This window comes from Mustela nivalis (genome assembly GCF_964662115.1).
Source record: "Mustela nivalis genome assembly, chromosome: 6".
NCBI lineage: Eukaryota > Metazoa > Chordata > Mammalia > Carnivora > Mustelidae > Mustela > Mustela nivalis.
In genome coordinates this window covers 65,338,124-65,357,512 of record NC_139025.1, presented here as the reverse complement: position 1 = coordinate 65,357,512, position 19,389 = coordinate 65,338,124, and the positions used below count along the sequence as shown (strand labels likewise).

General features: G+C 42.2%; 1 protein-coding gene across 1 annotated transcript in view; it reads left to right on the top strand.

Moving 5' to 3' along the window:
• Positions 1 to 19,389, top strand: part of LOC309866588 (uncharacterized protein) — a gene marked incomplete at its 5' end in the record, with an annotated part of 65,740 nt that overhangs the window by 32,544 nt on the left and 13,807 nt on the right. The window lies entirely within an intron of this gene.

Sequence of the window (19,389 nt, the reverse complement as noted above, 5' to 3'; positions counted from 1 at the left end):
ACATAATCAGGTCAGCACAAGACTCATTTCGATGACTTCTAGTCATGTTCAGGCCTCCTTGGTTTAGGACAGTGGGGCAGTGGTAGTTGAATAGATTTAACTATTCTCAGAGTTTCAGAACAACATGTTCTATTGTAGGCTGTTGTGAAGGTTCTGCTGGTTCCAAGCTCATTATCATGTATCTAACCAGTTCTTTCTCAAGCCAGGCTATAAACTTAAAATTCAGCTCTGTCTTCTTTTCCATTCTGTACCTCAAATTACCAGTTTGTTGTTGTTGTTGTTTGAAGTAAACTCTATCCCCAAAGGGGTGTTACTCATGAGATTAAGAGTCACATACTCTACCAACTGAGCCAGCCAGGAATCTCAGTCAAGTTTAATCCATTCTAGTAGTTCAATGTCTCTTCTAATCACTGCATCTCATTTCCTAGTTCACATCCTTTGCAAGTTTACTTGAACAATTACTGTCTTCAAACTGGTCTTTCCATCTCCAGGCTCGATTTCTTACTTTCTGCTTAAAAGATCATCCTTTATTCACTTTATATCTCCTGTAGCACCCAGGACTATCTTTAAACAAATGTTTATTTAGTTAATTTATTTTTTTAAAGAATTTATTTACTTATTTGACAGGCAGAGATCACAAGTAGGCAGAGAGGCAGACAGAGAGAGAGGAGGAAGCAGACTCCCCGTGGAGCAGAGAGTGCGATGCAGGGCTTGAGATCACAACCCGGGCCCAAGGCAGAGGCTTTAACCCACTGAGCCACCCAGGCACCCCTTAACAAATATTTATTGACTGTGTTGAGAAGGGAATTTTTTTCCTATACTGTAGTAGGTAGTTTGGTTGGTAAATTGATAAAGAATAACAGGAAAAAAAGCTAATTATACATATAGAGGAACCCCATTTGAATATGATACCCACAAGTAGTCAAGACAGTTAAGGTTTATATGCCATCCTGAGCTAGGGAGGAGAGAGAGGTCTGAGACTTTAAAGAGAAGGCAGATAATGTTTAGGAAGATGGGAAGAATAAATGTTTCGTACACAAATGTCTGGCTTGCCATACAGAGACAATGGGACCCAAAAAGGAATTAGATACGTTTTGACTTCCCCCCATTTTACCATATCTAGCCCATATTCTTTGTAGGTCTCTCTGGTGGTAGTTTTCCTCCCAGACCACGTGCCCTATCTGAAATCTTTTAGCCATTTAACAGGGAGATAAAGGTCTTCCTGAGTCTTTTGGGCCTTGATTGACTTCAATTCAAAGTAATTCACATACCAAAGTGGCACATTTCAGGGAGGCTCATTCTGAATCTGTTCAAATGAATGCCCTGGATTAAGAATCAGGCCATGAGGAAAGGGTGATACTTGTGCAGAAGTTCTTTCACATGTCCGGTCCTATACTTCAGGTCATTTAATCTTTACAACTCCTGGAGACTGAGGCAGACAAGATTTATTGCTATGAGCGTTCTTTCCTCCTTGCTCTCTAGAGAGAATTTGTCCTTTAGTTTCTTCTCAGCTTTTTTTCTTTTCTTTTTCTTTCTTTCTTTTTTTTTTTTTTTTTAAAGTAGGCTCCACACCCATCACAGCCCAGTGCGGACCTGAGCTGAAATCAGGGGTTGAACACTTAACTGACTAAGCAACCCAGGCTCCCCAGTGTCTTCTCAATTTAGAAGAATTTTCTCCCTTCCACGCTGGTTCTTAGTGTTTTGTGACCCAGGATTAAGAGAGGAGTGGGAGTCCTCACCAATCCAGACTGCAGGGGAAGCAAAGCAGTAAATGGTTTCTAGGGTCTCCTTTGTTATGGAGAATGCAAGCTAAGGGAAATTGGGGAGAACAAGAATTTTAAATAATATACATAATAAAGAACTAAAAGGGGTGAAAGAGGGAGAAATAAGGTAGAAACAAACTGCTCAGCAGGCAGGCTGGGTTTGAGGAGGGGATTTGCAGAGGTTTGAAGAATGTTCTCTGGAACCGGCTTTGGCAGAATAAGAAAAAGGAGGATTTTAAGTATTGCTGTGAGTTACAATTTGATCTCCTTTATGTTGTTTGGAAAAAAAGAAAAAAAAATGAGGATGGGAATTCCTCTTGAAATAATTTAGCTACTGGACCTTGTTTCTTTCAGTGTGAAATTGAGCCATGTGGAGTCCACAATAAACAGAAGGCTAGGGCTTGGAGAGCCAACCTTTTGCTAACATCAAACCAAGAGTAAAGGGCTAAGCCAGAAGTCGAACCCACACCTCTCCAGATTCAGTCTGTCAGTTTTCATCCCTATATGCTACCGGTGGGTCAAAGGAGATCTACAGAGTTGCACCCCTAAAAATTCCATCAAAGGGGCTCCTGAAAAATAAATAAGATAGATAGATAGATAGATAGATAGATAGATAGATAGATAGATAAAGAAAGGGGGCTCCTGCCTGGCTCATGTGGAAGAGCATGCAACTCTTGATCTTAGGGTTGTGAGTTCGAGCCCCACATTCAGTGTACAGAATGCTAAGTGTTGTGCCCGAGTTTTCGCGTCTGAGAGACCACCAAGGAGCCAACACCGATGCAATCACAGGAGGGTTTATTCAACAAGCTTAAGCTTGGGCCCAAGCATACCTGACGCAGTGGAGGAGCTTAGTTAAGGCAGGGGTATTTATGGGTTCCTGTTACTAAAGCAGGGTGGGGGTTTCTGGAACTAAAGTTGGGTGGGGGGCCTTAGAACTAAAGTAGGGTGGGGCTTCCTGAAACTGAAGTAAAGTAGGGGAAAGTTCAGCCCTTGGGCACAGGGGTCTGAGATGGCTAAACCTGAGGTGGGATGGCCTTGATTTTTCTCTGCCTCCACACTAAGAAAATGAAATTTTAAAAATATCCATTGGGGGACGCCTGAGTGGCTCTGTTGGTTAAGCAGCTGCCTTCGGCTCAGGTCATGATCCCAGAGTCCTGGGATCGAGTCCCACATCCGGCTCCTTGCTCAGCAGGGAGCCTGCTTCTCCCTCTGCCTCTGCCTGCCATTCTGTGTGCCTGTGCTCGCTCTCTCCCCCCTCTCTGATAAATAAATAAATCTTTAAAAAAATATATATATATCCATTGGGGGGCAACCCCCTTGGGTCCCCTCCCTTCTTGGGAGCTTTGTACCATCACTTTGCTATGGCTCAATAAATCCTGCTTTACTACCCACCAAAACAAAACAAAACAAAACAAAAATATCCATTGGGGGTTGCCTGGGTGGCTCAGTCAGTTTGTGGAGGCCGATATCATGACCTGAGCCCAAATCAAGTCAGACATTCAACAGACTTAGCCACTCAGCACCACAAATTTTTCAAAATTCTAAATTTTATTTTTGGTGACAAATTTTGTCATTTTATTTATTTATTTATTCATTCATTTAAGTTAATGTATTTACTCATAATTAAAAATTAGAGAATGTCAGCCTAATGCCTAAGTCTGAACAAAATGTTTGTTGGTTGTTCTTTTAATAACAGTGGTGTTTTCATCAACTGTGAGCTAGTTTAGCTAGTTTAGCTCACAATTCAACTGCTGCAGTATTACTATATTTGAAGCACATTGTATGTATTTTCTATTTTAGCACAGAGTATGAAAGGGTCAAGTTTTAATAAAAGTAATACTTTCTACTGCTTCATCAAGGAAATTGTTAAGTGAAACTGGTTTGTTTTTTTACTGCAAGTGTGTGGTAGTGGGGAATGTAGTAACACTAGCTGGTATAGTTTAACGCTGTCTGAGAGAAAAAAAACTTTGCCTATGCCCTGTTAGATTCAGTTCTTGGTAAACTGTGAATTAAGCTGGCAGAAGACAGGTTAGCAAAAGACAGAGTTTTATTTTTATTCAAGTAGGGATACGGTAGAATTCACAAAAAGTATGACTCAAAGATGTGGTTAGAATTTCAGGGGGTCCTAGGTGGCTCAGTCGGTTAATCATCTCCCTTCAGCTCAGGTCATGTTCCTGGCAACCTGGGATGGAGCTCCAAGTTGGGCTCCCTGCTCAGCAAGGAGTCTGCTTCTCCCTCTGCCCCTCCCCCATTCGTGCTCTCTTTCTCTCACTCTCTGTTAAATGAATAAATAAAATCTTAAGAAATAAAAAAAATAATTTGGGGCTTATATTCTACCTTATTAGGGGAAGAAGAGAGGAAAACGGGCACTTACAGAAAACAACTGATGGTAGGGGGCACCTGGCTGGTCCAGTTAGTGGATTGTGTGACTCTTGATCTCAGGGTTGTGAGTTTAAGCCCCACGTTGGGTGTAGTGATTACTTAAAAATAAAATCTCTTATTACAAAAAAAAAAAAAGAAAGAAAGAAAGAAAGAAAAGAAAAGAAAAGAAGAGAAAACGGTGGACTTCCTAATAAGGGGAAGCTGGAGAAAGGGCACTAATGGGAAAACAAATGATCTTTTGGACAGATAAGTGGGCCGTAGGCACCTCTCTGCTTAGGTGTGGTATGGGTACCTTGTCTATGTTGATAAAAGTCAATCTTCCTGGTTGCTCCAAAGAAGGGAGTTATGACAACTGAGTTCTTTTGGGAGGCTCTACTTTAAGGCAGATAAGGGATTTAAGGAATTCAAATGCTTTCTGTTCAAAAGAACTGTTGTGCCACAGTGGCCTATTCTGGACCCCTTCAGTGCCCATGTGCTGATTAGTACCAGAATACAAACAGTTTCATACACCATTGTTTTTGTATTGTTGGTGCAAATGCCAACATGGTAAAAAGGACACATAACATTTTACTATAATTATGAAATTAGTTATGATTACTCCAACCCCCTTAGAAAGTTTTGGGGGCCCCCTGGGGTTGTGGACCCCAAACACACAGTGGTACTTTGAGAACCACTAAGTGGGGGTGTCTTAGAGAATCAGAGGAGGGAAACAAGGCCTGAAAAACAGATTGCTCCAGGTAAGTGGTTAGGAGGAGGGACCAGGGAGGCCTGCAAATCCTAGAGAAGTGCAGAAAAGCACATACATTCTATTCTCTGGTACCAGCATGAGGAGGCAGCAAGACTCTGGAAAGGAAGAGCTGTATCGGGTACACCTTCATCTTGGCAAGCCATAGGATACCTTGGCAAAGATTCCTTTGCTTCCAGAATGGTATAGGCACTTCAGAGTGCTGAGGATGAGAATAGCAGACGCCCTGTTACCTGTGTGGACTGGTGGCTGGTGATCAAAAAGAAACATATACACACACACAAAAAGGAAACATATACACAAAGCACACCCTAAGGCCTGAGCACTTCACAAGATTCTTGGTATAACTCTATGGATGGGCAAGGGAAAGCTCCCAGAATGATCATCTTGGCAGAATGGGGGCCAGATCAGATATCAAGTAGAATTATAAGTATTTTTAAAATAGTACCTTTTTTTTTTTTTAAGTAGGCCCTGCACCCAGGGGAAAGCCCTACACAGAGTTTGAACTCATGACACTGGGGTCAAGACTGAGCTGAGATCAAGAGTCAGACGCTTAATGGACTGAGCTACCCAACCACCCTTAAGATATTACTTTTTAAAATTGAGTTTGTAGGGCTAAGTTTACTGACACTGTATGTATCATCTTGTTTAATACTTGACAACCAATGATGATATTATCATCATTCCCATTTTATAGAACGAGAAGCTGAGCGCTTACGTGACTTAATTTATGCACAGCTTGTAAATGGCAGAACCAGTGTTAGAGCTATCTTTAAAACTCTGTGCCTTTCGTCAGCACACTCTCTCTGTTGATTTAGTATAGATAATTTCCTTATTTTCTCTCTCTCCATTTATCTATTACCATCCCTGGTCATGGCATCAGAAAGAGAGAAGATAAGGGGTGCCTGGGTGGCTCGTGGATTGGGCCTCTGCCTTCAGCTCAGGTCATGATCTCAGGGTCCTGGGATGGAACCCCGAATCGGGCTCTCTGCTCCGCAAGGAGCCTACTTCCCCCTCTCTCTCTGCCTGCCTCTCTGCCTACTTGTGATCTCTGTCTGTCAAATAAATTAAAAAAAAAAAAAAAAAGGAAAAATTTCTCCACTAATCCCCAGTCTCCATTGTCTAAATTCTCTCAGTCTCTCAGTGGCTAGCTGGCAGGCCGATGGGGAAATCAGAAGACGCCAGAGCTTTCTTTAGACCTAACTGTCCTCCGTTCTCTAAGAAAGAGCGATCCAGAAGGATCTTCTCACTTGGTTACCCATGCCTCGTGAATACCTAAATATCTACTCTAACGAGTGTGAGTAGTGTGTGTGGGGGGGGTGTTGTGATTTCTTTTTTTTTTTTTTTAAAGATTTTACTTATTTATTTGACAGACCGAGATCACAAGTAGGCAGAGAGAGAGAAGGAAGCAGGCTCCCTGCTGAGCAGAGAGCCTATGCGGGGCTGGATCACAGGACCCTGGATCATGACCTGAGCTGAAGACAGAGGCTTTAACCCACTGAGCCACCCAGGCGCCCCTGTATTGTGATTTCTAAAGCACCGTGGAAACATTCTCATTTCCAACTATGAGGATTACACTGAATTTAGTGAAATACAGAAGGTTGGGACTTAATGCACTAATGTTTCTTCTCGGGGGTTCGGGAGCCTGAATGACTAACAGGGACTCAGAAGCTGCCATCAAAAGGCAGAACTTTAATAAAGACAGATTCAACTCTGAGGTTCTTGATTTTCAACTTTAAGAAGCCCAATTATGTTTTCAAAAACTTTTTTGTATTTTATTATTATTAAATATTTTATTTATTTATTTGAGAGAGAAAGAAAGAGCAAGACAGAGCATGAGCAGGGAAGAGAGGTAGATGGAGAGGGAGGCACAGACTTCCTCACTGAGCAGGGAGCCCAGTGCTCAATCCCAGGACCCTGGGATCATGACCCGAGCCAAAGGCAGAGGCTTAATGTCTGAGCCACCCAGGCGTCCCTATTACTCTTCTTTAACCAGAACCTTAGCAATGGACTTTTACGTTGCTCATAGTTCTTTATTTTTATTTAAATAGGGGTCACTTAATTGGCCTCTAATATGTTGCGCCAGTTAATAGTCCTACCATGTGTGTGCCTGTTTCAAACCCCTGTTGTCACTGGGGATTATCACAAGTTTTCTACATAGATTTGGGAATTTATCTAAGTCACTCCTTTTGGTAGAAATGCATATTGGGGGAAATTCATGAAGTCAGCACATTTACCTAAGTACACACTATATATTCTAGGTTAGTGTAAGAGTCAAGTATAGAGGAGTCACTGATCTGTGATTCTCTGCTTTATGTTCCTAAGATTTGGGACTTAGAAAGACTTTTCTCATTACAGTTTTCAAAGTGTTGAGCTGGTTACAGGCTAGACAGTGATGTTGCTCCATAGACTATGCTAGGCCTCTGTTTCCTGCTTCTAGGATACTTGTAGTTAATATCCCACACGTCTGTGAGATGTAGTTTGTGCTGGTAGTTTGAACTCTAATCAACGTTTAACCGTGCTTTTGTATTTTGAAAATACATTCAGACACCCAATTTGGGAAGCCAGAAACACATTTCCTCTCTATTGGAGTGATCTGGGGCATACTCACTAGGTATATGGGACATACCCACCATTATCTTCCCCAGATATTTGGATCTTGGCAAGGGGTCACTCCACCTTACATACCACCCTTGACAGAATGAGAGACCAGCTGAGAAGCACAACGACTAAATGGAAGAAGGGGAACTTGGACTGGGCAGGATGGGGAGTGGGAGGAGATGGTGGTGGATAAAAATCCCCCCTGGCTATGGAGGAAAGGCTGAGGTTTCGGTTCCCTTGTGGGAAGCAGAGATGGCGTGGAGCACCAGGAACAGGCTCGAGATAGTGATCCTGGCAGGGCATACCAGGCTTCTGAGATTGATTATAAAAGCTTCCAGCTTATAAAGTCTCCACCGTCTTTTTTCAGCCAGCAACTGGAATGCCAAAGGCAAGGCATTTTTCCAGTAACTTGATAGACTTCCTATCAGCTAGCCGTTCCTTCAGACTTCTTGAGTGAGGAAGCAAAGAGTTCTCTCCTGTGTGGAGGGAAAGAAACCTGTTTCTTGGAAATAGCTCTGTCATATTTCACCAGAAATATCAGCAGAGCCTCACTGATTATATTTCACAGAGCTCTGATGATGTCCCATGTTCTCAGAAGGAAAAGACACACAAATCTGCTTCAGCTTCTAGATGCCTGGGTACACGAAGCGCAGTGTGTTTACTCTCATCTCCATACACACCACAGTATTTGTTTCTGGCACTGAGAAACAGCATTCAATGAACCCAGAAACGCTTGGATTTTATACGACAGTTACTGTTGTGTGTGTGTTTGTGTGTGTGTGTGTGTTTAAATAAATCCTTACTTTAAAATGTCTATCATGGGGCGCCTGGGTGGCTCAGTGGGTTGAGCCGCTGCCTTGGGCTCAGGTCATGATCTCAGGGTCCTGGGACCGAGTCCCGCATTGGGACTCAGCAGGGAGTCTGCTTCCCCCTCTCTCTCTGCCTGCCTCTCTGTCTACTTGTGATCTCTGTCAAATAAACAAATAAAATCTTTAAAAATAATAAGAATAAAATAAAATGAAATAAAGTAAAATGTCTATCATGGAGCACCCCGGTGGCTCTATTGGCTATGCATCTGCCTTCAGCTCAGGACATGATCCCAGGGGCCTGGGACTGAGTCCCACATAGGGCTCCCTGTCCAGTGGGGAGCCTGCTTCTTCTTCTCCCTCTGTGGCTCCCCTTTCCTTGTGCTTTCTCTCTCTTTCTCTGTCAAATAAATAAAATCTTTAAGAAAAATCAAAATAAAATGTCTGACTATGAAAACTACCAGTTTTCAAAGTTTAAAATCATAACTTTTTGTTGCAGGTTTTAAAAAAAATAAATTAAAGACAGGTACTAAAAAAATTCAGATGATTATCAAATATTTGCCCTCCAAAAATAATGCCAGACATAGCTAATTTTACTACTGAGTTTTTCAAGGCATACTTGGCATCTATTATGCAAATTGGGTTGGTATGTCCTAAACTCCTACAGTCATATTTGGAGTGGCATTATTCTGCTACTCTTCATGCTATGAGGAAGAAAAAAGTTATAGTTGTTTATTTTAGCAGGTTCCACACATAATAAAATTTCCTTGAAGATGATTTATAAAATGCTAAAAACGTGAAAAAGGGAAAAAAATGTTGTAGACTTCTGTCATTGTTTTTGGTTATTCAATTTGCAACCCTTCTTCCTTTGTGGCTGAAATCCTTTATCGTATACCATGTAGGTGAGACGCAATGCTCTGCTTTCCACAAGGGAAGCTTAGGTGGAGACACGTCCCTCTTCTTGAACTGTAGCATTTCAGCAGCCAGAGCAAGGTATATGATCTTGGCTTGGCAAAGAGATGCTCATGCTGAGACTCTGCTCTAGACAGATGGCCCCTGATGTTTCCATTGCCCTAGCTGTGGTAGAGTTCAATGGCGGAGGGCCCTGTGGCTTCTTACTTTTTTTCTTTTTTTTTGGAGTAATCTTACACCCAATGTGGCGCTTAAACTTACAACCCTAAGGTCAAGAGTTGCATGCTTTACTGACTAAGCCAGCCAGGTTCCCTATAACTTCCTACTTCTTGGTCTTCCAGAGCTGCCTGGATTCCAGCATGTTTTCTCAGTTTGATGTTCTGTTCCCATTGACTTGTTGAACTCATACGAACTTTCAATAAATTTTCATTTTTCTTTTCACTTAAAAAAATGTAAGATATACCTTGCTTTCTACCATCTATTAATATCATATTCTATTTCTTTCCAGATTTTTGCTTTGCATTTTTTATATAATAAAGATCAACTCTATACATTTTTATATTTGTTTATCTATCTCAACATGCACAAATACATCATTTTAAATACAATGTGAATAAATTTTAAAGTTTATTTTTCTATAGTATTTATACCATCATTTCCTTACCCATGATCCTATTGGATATTTGAGTTTATTCCAAAATGTTCAGGCTATTATAAATACTTCTTCAAATAAATCATTGTGTATGTATCGGGGCGCCTGGGTGGCTCAGTGGTTTGGGCTGCTGCCTTTGGCTCGGGTCATGATCTCAGGGTCCTGGGATCGAGCCCCGCATCGGGCTCCCTGCTCCGCAGGAAGCCTGCTTCCCTCTCTCTCTCTCTCTGCCTACTTGTGATCTCCGTCTTTCAAATAAATAAATAAAATCTTTAAAAATAAATAAATAAATAAATCATTGTGTATGTTTTCTTATTGTTTTTAATAAGTCCTTATGACAGATTCCTAAAAGTAGAATTATTGTACCTACCAGTAAGGGTTCTAATATTAAGCTTGCATCCAATAAATACAAAAATGCAGGACAAGTACAGAGAATGGAGAAAAGGCACTGGCTATTATAATCATCAAAAAATGTATGGACGGCCTCACTGGTCACTAAGCCAGGACCCCTGTCCTGACAAGCAAGTCAAACATTTCAGTGGGTTAAAGCCTCTGCCTTCGGTCAGGATCCCAGGGTCTTGAGATCAAGCCCCACGTTGGGCTCTCCGCTCAGCGGGGAGCCTGCTTCCCCTCCTTCTCTCTGCCTGCCTCTCTGTCTATCTAGTACATAAATAATATCTTTTTTTTTTTAAGATTTTATTTATTTGTCAGAGAGATAGAGTACAGGAAGGCAGAGTGGCAGACAGAGGCAGAGGGAGAAGCAGTCTCCCCGAAGAGCAAGGAGCCCAATATGGGACTCGATCCCATGACTCTGGGATCATCACCTGAGCCGAAGGCAGCTGCTTAACTGACTGGGCCACCCGGGCATCCCAATAAATAAAATCTTTAAAAAAAAAATTTCTCACCATCTAACGTGCAAATGAGATCTGCCAATAAATAATCTACAAAAACAGAGAGTTTAAAGGTTTGAACAACTAGATAAATGAACCTAAGTACTTTAGTTCAAGATAAACTTTCAAAAAATTTTTTTTCTGGCTATAGATATATTCAGCATAACCAATCCTCTTCAACCTAAGCTGGTTTGTTCAAGCTCATAACCATATTGCCTCTAAAGGGGAATTTAGTTGCTGAATCAGCAATTTGACCCAGCAATTTGTCTATAGCTGTCTCTATAGCTTCCTGCGGTTGAATCGTGCAAGCCACTTGCCTTCCAGACCTTTCAGCAGGCCCACTAGTCTCAGGATGGCGGGGACACCAGGTGGCAGGCTTGATCCCAGGGGTAGATGGTGGTAATCATGGAAATACTTGCTACTTTTGTTGGTAATGTATCAGTAGAAATGACTCCAGGCAAACTGTTCCTTCAGTAGCCTCTTGACCTGAGAAACTACATGACCCTCATGACATGCAAGTTGGGATGTTCTTGTCTGACAGCTTGGGGTGCCTTGGCATGTTGATATCCTTCTTGGCCACCATCACTCCTGAAGTTTACAAATCAAAACAGTATGGTACTGACACAAAAACAGACACATAAACCAACAGAACAGAACAAAGAGCCCAGAAATAAACACACACTTATATGATCAATTAATCTATGATAAAGGAGGCAAGACTCTGCGATGGTGAAGACAGTCTCTTCAACAAATGGTGTTGGGGGAAACTGGACAGCAGCACGCAAAGGAATGAAACCGGACCATTTTCTTACACCATATACAAAAGTAAATTCGAATGCATTGAAGACCCAAATGTGAGACCTGAACCATAAAAATCTTAGAAGAAAACATCGGAAGTAATTTTTTGACAGCAACTGTGGAAATATTTTGGGGTTTTTTTGTTTTTTTTTTAAGATTTTATTTATTTATTTGACAGAGAGAAATCACAAGTAGATGGAGAGGCAGGCAGAGAGAGAGAGAGGAAAGCAGGCTCCCTGCCGAGCAGAGAGCCCGATGCGGGACTCGATCCCAGGACCCTGAGATCATGACCTGAGCCGAAGGCATCAGCTTAACCCACTGAGCCACCCAGGTGCCCTGTGGAAATATTTTTGTAGGTAGGTCTCCTGAGAGAAGGGTAACAATAGCAAAATTAAACTACTGGAACTATACCAAAATAAAAAGCTTCTGCACAGCAAAGGAAATGATCAACAAAACAACATGGCAACCTACTGAATGGGAGAAGATATTTGCAAGTGACATATTTAGTACAGGGTTAGTATCCCACATAGATAAAGATTTATACAACCCAGCACGAAAAACCAAATAATCCAATTAAAAATGGGCAGGGGAGCCTGTATGGCTCAGTCAGTTAAGCAGCCGACTTTTGATTTCAGCTCGGGTCATGAGCTCAGGGTCATAAAATAGAGCTCCGTGTGTCAGGCTCTGTGCCCAGTGTAGGAAACTGCTTGAGATTCTCTCTCACTTCCTCTCCCTCCACCCTTTCCCCAGTTCACTGGCATGCACACTCTCTCTCTCTCTCTCTCAAGTTAAAAAATGGGCAGAGGATATGAATAGACATTTTTCCAAAGATGGCTAAGAGACCCATGAAAAGATGCTCAACATCACTTATCATGAGGGAAACGCAATTCAGAACCACAATGAGATAGCACCTCACACCTGTCTGAATGGTTAAAATAAAAAGACAAGAAATAAGTGTTGGTGAGGTATGGAAAAAAGGAACACCTGTGCGCTGTTGATGGGAATGTAAATTGGTGCAGCCACTGTGGAAAACAGTATGGAGTTTCCTCCAAATTTTTAAAATAGAAGTACCATATGATAACAGTAATTCTACTATTGGGTATTTATTCAACAAATACACTATTTCAAAAAGATATATGCACCCTTATGCTTATTGCAGGATTATTTATAATTACCAAGATATCGAAGCAACCTAAGTATTGGGATGAATGAATGGATGAATGGATAGATGAATGGATAAAGATGCATGGATAAAGAAGTGGTATACACACACACACACAGTCAGTCATAAAAAATAATAAGATCTTGCCATTTGCGGTAATATGGGTGGAGCTAGAGAGTCTAATGCTAAGCAAAATAAGTTAGAGAAAGCAACACCATATGATTTCCTTCATATATGGAATTTAAGAAACAAGACAAACAAAAAGACAAAAAAAAAAAAAAAAAAAAAAAAACCCAGACTTTTAAATATAGGGAACAAATATTGTTTCTGGTGGTTACCAGAGGAGAGGAGGGGTAGGAGGGTGGGTGAAATAAGTAAGGTAATTGTCCTTTTTTTTTTTTTTTAAGTTTACTTATTTAAGTAATCTCTATACTCACTGTGGGGCTCAAACTCAAGACTCCAGGATGAAGCGCCACAGGCTCCTCCGAAAGACCCAGTCAGGTACCCTTTTAAGATTTTTTGTTTTTGTTTTTTTAAAGTAGGCTTCACACCCAGTGTGAACTCATGGCCCTGAGTTCAAGACTTGACCTGAGATCTAGAGCTGGATTCTTAATCATCTAAGCCACCCAGGTGCCCCAAGATTTTATTTTTAAGTAATCTCTACACCCATCGTGGGGCTTGAATTTAGAACCCTAAGTCCAAGAGTCGCATGAGCCACTGACTGAGCCAGCCGGACACCCAAGAGTACATTTCTCTTGATGACACTGAGAAATATATAGAATTGTTGAATCATTAATTTTACACCTGAAACTAATATCACAGCGTAAGTTAATTATACTTAAATTTAAAATGCAAAAAATTTTTTTTCAAAAGAGTCAGAGGGAAGCCTGGATCGTTCAGTTGGTTAAGGGTATGCCTTCAGCTCAGGTCATGATCCCAGAGTCCTGGGATCGAGTTCCTGCTACAGGGTCTTTGCTCACTGGGAAGCTTGCTTCTCCCTCTCCCTCTGCTACTTCCCTCTCAAAAAAAAAAAAAAAGACAAGAAAACCAGTTTCACGAGAAGGATATTTGTTCTCCAGGTCCTTATCTTTTACAATATCTGCAAGCCTTTTGAAATAAAGGAGTGTCGGTGATTGGTTAAAAAAAATAATAAGAAGAAAAAGTTTATAAATGGCAAACCAGTTCTTTGTGGGCATCAACATCACTAGGGTCTGGGGCTGGAAAGCCAAGATTAACTACTAAACTTATTTCTTTATAATAAAAATTCACAGTCTGCATGTTAGGACCAGAAGGAACTGCTGGAGGAGACCCAGTCTTTTCTCATTCTCCTTATAGGGCTCTTTTCAGGGAATACGTAAAGAGCTCAGTTACTCGAGAAGGAAAAATCCTTTCTTAGTCATAGTACTTACTAAAGAAAAAAAACAAAATCTTTTAAAAGTCTTATTTCATTTATGCTTGTCCTTAGAAATGGCAAGGACGCAATGATCTGTAGAATTCTCTAATTATTTCTGCTTAACTGCTAAACTTCCCCTTTATATGGACCTATTGCTGCAGCTTTCAAGGGCAACCAGAAATATAGTCGCCAGAGCAAACGGGATTTTACAGCAAGAGTTTCAGACCAAACAGGCTAAATCACTGACCTGAAAAAAGGACACAAAACTCCCAACTTTTCCTGGAAAAATTGGGAATGCATTGAAGAATGTGTCCCCATTTGGGAGGCAAAATGGAGATCACTCCACTGCATTTTATATTCTTTGGTACCAGAGCTGGAGCTCGGTGGTTTTTGGTTACATCATGAATGCCACTTGCCGTCGCCTAGAACATCTGGGCTCAGAACACTTAGTGCAAATGCCATTTTCCTGGTCAGGATAGACCTCCACCCCCCAGCCCCCATCATCCTTTCATGTCCACATTAGACTAGTTCTGCCCAAAATGCAAGGTGGTATTACATTCTGGGCAGGAAAACTTAATGTGGCCACAAATCTATTCTCTTCTCCTCCTTGCTGAATGGTGTTTTAATTTTGCATTAGATTTGTAGGGAGATGAAAGCAGTGAGTACAAATTACCCAGAGGATGAAGGACTTCAGGAAACCAGAACTGCTTTCAGAGGAGGAAGGTGTAAACAGAACCCCTACAAGTAACTCTTCCTTCCTTCCTTCCTTTCTTTTTCTTTCATCTTTCTCTTTCTTCCTTGGAAACTTGACGCAGGAGGCGGGGCTTGAACGAGTGGTATGATCTATTCACTGAGTTGGCTAGGCAGCCCCTCAAACAGAACCCCTAATGACCAAGTTTCAGAGATCAGTTTAAAATACATAACTTTGGGCGCCTGGGTGGCTCAGTGGATTAAGCCGCTGCCTTCGGCTCAGGTCATGATCTCAGGGTCCTGGGATCGAGTCCCGCATCGGGCTCTCTGCTCAGCAGGGAGCCTGCTTCCTCCTCTCTCTCTCTCTGCCTGCCTCTCTGCCTACTTGTGATTTCTCTCTGTCAAATAACCGCATCGGGCTCTCTGCTCAGCAGGGAGCCTGCTTCCTCCTCTCTCTCTCTCTGCCTGCCTCTCTGCCTACTTGTGATTTCTCTCTGTCAAATAAATAAATAAAATCTTTAAAAAAAAGTAAAATACATAACTTTAATGATGCCTGGGTGGCTCAGTGGGTTAAGCAGCTGCCTTCTCCTCAGGTCATGATCCCAGGGTTCTAGGATTGAGTCCCACATCAGGCTTCTTGCTCAGCAGGCAGCCTGCTTCTTCCTCTGCCTCCCGCTTCCCCTGCCTGTGTTCACACTCTCTTTCTCTCTCTCTCTCTGACAAATAAACACATAAAAATCTTTAAAAATAAAGCAAACCAACACATATCTTTTAATTTCTTCATAGTTGATTGGGTAACATATAATACTTTTCAAATGAAAGAATTTAAAGTCACATGCCTAGGGTCTTCTCATTTGGCCAGTTTCACTCCTGTTGACCATGTATCACCAAAAATATCTTCTGAAAATGTTCATGATACTAGATCCCTTTACTACTATCTTGGTTACATGTAAACAGGAACCTTCGTTTGAGTCATAATTAATCCCCAGATAATTAGCTCTTGTTAACGAACTTATGACTAAAAGTTTCCTAAGGCTTTGTTAATAGCCTTAGATTCTACTAAAGTAGAGCTCACAGAAAGGGAGGAGGAGGGGGAAATATTACCATTTGGCACATACTTCTTAGACCAGTTTAATCTGATTTTACTGTATATTTGAACAAGTTTAACTTGATTTTTACTCTGCTTTTTGATTAGTTAAGGGTAAGTAAAGAGACTTTACATGACTACTGTCTTAATTTGCTGGGCTGGAGAAGTTCCTTCATTTGTTACGTGGTTCCTTAAATAGTTTGTGTGAATTTAGCTCTTTTGACTTTCTCCGTGAACATTCTCTCACCACTCAATAGTTAGTGGTGGCTGTTTTGGATCCAGCTAGTTTAAGAGGGAACAACTGAGAAGGAAGTTGGACCAAATTTATTCTATGAGGTGAGATCAAAATAGGAGTTGATCATAGCCAAAACTAAATCAGGCACAAAGAAGATGTACAAGGTGGTTATGAAGTTTGCTTTAAATTAAATATGAATGTGTAGCAGGCTGTATCTCTTTCCAGGGTCAGCTCTGGGCCAGCTGGCAGCCTCTGTGGTCCCTCACAGGGTGGCACATCCACGGAAGACCGAGTCTAGCTGTCTCCCCTCTTGATTCAAGTCATCCAAGGATCCTTTTCTTGAAAGTCATGAAACTAACACAACGGACTGTCAGGGTCAGCAACAGCAGGCGCTTGCTCTGTTTTGTTTTAAAATTTAAAAAGCTTTTCTTATGCTGGAACAATTGCCTATCTGAGGTTGCTGAAAGACTCACTGCCAAGCCAGTTTTGCATACAGTCTAAACTGGGAAAGGAGCCCTGGTTGGGATGATGGCCAAGGAGCTGGTCAGTTGTGGATGTAGCTTAAAAGGTCATTGGCTTACTCGCAAGAATGCTGGCAGCCTCAACATTTGCTACAAATTCCTCTCATTAGTCAATTGTTTTTTAATTTCTTTCCCACTGTTAAACCCAAGAATGTCTTTTGCCTGAGTGTACTATTCTCAGCTGATCTCTTTTCCCTGAGATGTTAGGAATGAGGCCTTGCAGCATCCTCTGTGAGTCACAGGTCAGGAGGCAGGAAGTCTTTCAAGTTCTTTGCATACAGCCTCTATCCTCCCTGTCTCAGAAGGGCATTGATAGCATTTCTGAGCCTTAGACCCAGAAGTATCAGAATTAGAAAGGATCTCAGAAAGCCTTCTGAGAGAGTAATGAACCATGCTGGTTTACCTGGTACTGAAAAGCTTGCTGGGACATAGAACTTTCAGTGCTGAAACGGGGACTCCTAAGCAAACTGGGATACGTGGTCACACTACACTGGTTTTTTGTTGTTGGTTTACACTTAACTGTTCTGCAGAGAAGAAACTGTGGCCCAGAAGTCTGACTTGCCCAAGCTAACAGAATTAGTCAGTGGCAGATCTCGAATTAGGATCCAGATCCATGGGTGCTAGAATCCAGTTCCTTTTCTTTGCTGGTACTTCCTTATATTCAGTCACAGGGTGCATCGCGCACAATAGGTGCTTATGTTTTTGTTGTGGTTGTTTTCTGAGTTCAAGGGCATTGATTTTTGCAGATACAGTAATTCTTAATTCACTCAAGGTCTCAAGGTCTCAAGGTCCTCATGAATCAATTGTGAAACCAGGTCTCTGGTTTCTAGACTCTGAACAGAACAGAGTGAATAGAGGGGAGGAAAGCTCAGTGAGGAATAGAAGTGCTTGTGCAGGGACGCCTGGGTGGCTCAGTTGGTTGGACGACTGCCTTCGGCTCAGGTCATGATCCTGGAGTCCCGGGATCGAGTCCCGCATCAGACTCCCAGCTCCATGGGGAGTCAGCTTCTCTCTCTGACCTTCTCCTCGTTCATGCTCTCTCTCACTGTCTCTCTCTCAAGTAAATAAATAAAATCTTTAAAAAAAAAAAAGTGCTTGTGCAAAGATGAAGAGGCACATGTGTGCGGGGGTTCTGAGCAATACTGCGGCGGGGAACATAAAGGACATATAGAAATCAGTCAGCAACAGTGTGGAGTATGAACACCAAAGAGAAGGATGTATGCTTTCCTTGTCCTCAGAGAAGAGAGTATGGTAGAAAGAAGATCGTCATCATTCTCCTGATAAGGGAAGAAATGTACACACACAGACCCATGTGGTAAAGACCATGTAATGAAAAAACTCTGTGACCTGACATTGATGATTGTTGGGCTGGCAGGAAGGGCTACCAAAGATGGCGAAAGTTCCCGCCACAAGACCTGAGCTCCGACAGGAGAACAAAGGCCCAAGCAGGAATCTGAGACCCCCGCCCCGGGCTCCTGTGGACCAATGGGATCCTGATGAGCAGGCGGGATATCCAAATAAGGGAAACTTGCCCAAAGACCCCTGAGCTTTCCCCAAGACCCCTTAAAAGCCCCCTCCTCCCTGCCTTGGGTGCGACTTCCGCCACTCTGCTTTCCAGAGTGGCGGAACCTCGCCCGAGGGTGCCCACCTCCTCCCGGCGCAACTTTCCTGGCTCCCCTTCTCCTGAGCCCTGAAACTTCGCCAGAGAGCGTTTTTAATAAATCTTGCCTTGCACCCACTTTGCCTGGTGTCGTGTTTATCTCGCCGGAAAAAAACTTTACAGTATGAACTTTAGTTAATAAAGTATATAAATATATATATATATATTTTTTTTAATGTCTTGCTCTTTTTTTTTTTTTTAAGATTTTATTTATTTACTTGACAGAGATCACAAGTAGGCAGAGAGGCAGGCAGAGAGAGAGGGAGGAAGCAGGCTCCCTGCTGAACAGGGAGCCCAATGCGGGGCTCGATCCCAGGACCCTGAGATCATGACCTGAGCTGAAGGCAGAGGCTTAACCCACTGAGCCACCCAAGTACCCCAGCTCTATCCTATCTTAACAACTTTTCTGTAACTCTACTATTCTAAATTTAAAAGTTTATTTTTTTTTTAAGAAAATTTTTTTTTTTTTATTAGAGATCACAAGTAGGCAGAGAGGCAGGCAGAGAGAGGAGGAAGCAGGCTCCCTGCTGAGCAGAGAGCCCAATGCGGGGCTCAATCCCAGGACCCTGGGATCATGACCTGAGCCGAAGGCAGAGGCTTTAACCCACTGAGCCACCCAGGTGCCCCTAAAAGTTTATTTAAGAAGAAAAAAAACTGACTCAGAGTGTCAGGGGTAAGTTCCCAATAATTTGCATTTTTAACTAGAACTTGTTTCTTTCCTTTTTTTTTAAGATTTTATTTATTTATTTGACAGAGATCACAAGTAGGCAGAGAGGCAGGCAGAGAGAGAGAGAGAGAGAGGAAGGGAAGCAGGCTCCCCGCCGAGCAGAAAGCGTGATGCGGGGCTCAATCGCAGGACCCTGAGATCATGACCTGAGCCGAAAGCAGAGGCTTTAACCCACTGAGCCACTCAGGCGCCCCTAGCACTTGTTTCTTGCAAGTGCCACACTAGCTAAGGTTGGTTCCCAGTCTGGCCTTCAGCCTAAAGCAGAATACCTGTGAGGCCACATGACCACGGCCTGCAGTAAGTTTGCTGATTAACACTGTGACACATATTTGCAAAGTAGGTCAGATCTGTCTCTGTTCACCTGT